Source organism: Ipomoea triloba, chromosome 10 (genome assembly GCF_003576645.1).
Source record: "Ipomoea triloba cultivar NCNSP0323 chromosome 10, ASM357664v1".
Classification (NCBI taxonomy): domain Eukaryota; kingdom Viridiplantae; phylum Streptophyta; class Magnoliopsida; order Solanales; family Convolvulaceae; genus Ipomoea; species Ipomoea triloba.
This window is the reverse complement of record NC_044925.1, coordinates 4,745,274-4,745,677: the sequence shown is the minus strand read 5'-3', so window position 1 is coordinate 4,745,677 and position 404 is coordinate 4,745,274.

Genomic DNA, 404 nt, shown 5'->3' with positions numbered 1-404 from the left:
AGAAAGGTGGTGAGAAGACCGGTAGACGCTAACAAGAACACGATTAATCACTTCGCGATACCTGGATGAGGTCGCGAGCGATGCGCTCTCCCACTAGAGCGGTCGACCATCCGCTTGTCTTCTCCGGAGGAGGAGCCGCGGCGCAGATCCTCGTTAGCAGAGCGGCCGAGGATTCGTCCTCGTGCTTCATGAGCACGTCGATCACGGGCGTCGTGGACCCAGACCCGTCGCGACGGGAGCGTTTCACGACCGCGACCTCCTCGACCTCGGGCACCTCTTTCTCTTTCCCTCGCTTGGCAGCCCGGGCTGCATCCTGCTCGTTGTTCAGATCGGCAGGGTGGGTCGCGTCCAAAGGTAGACCGACGGGCACTGGCGCCTCGCCGGTAGGATCCGCAGGCTTCGAG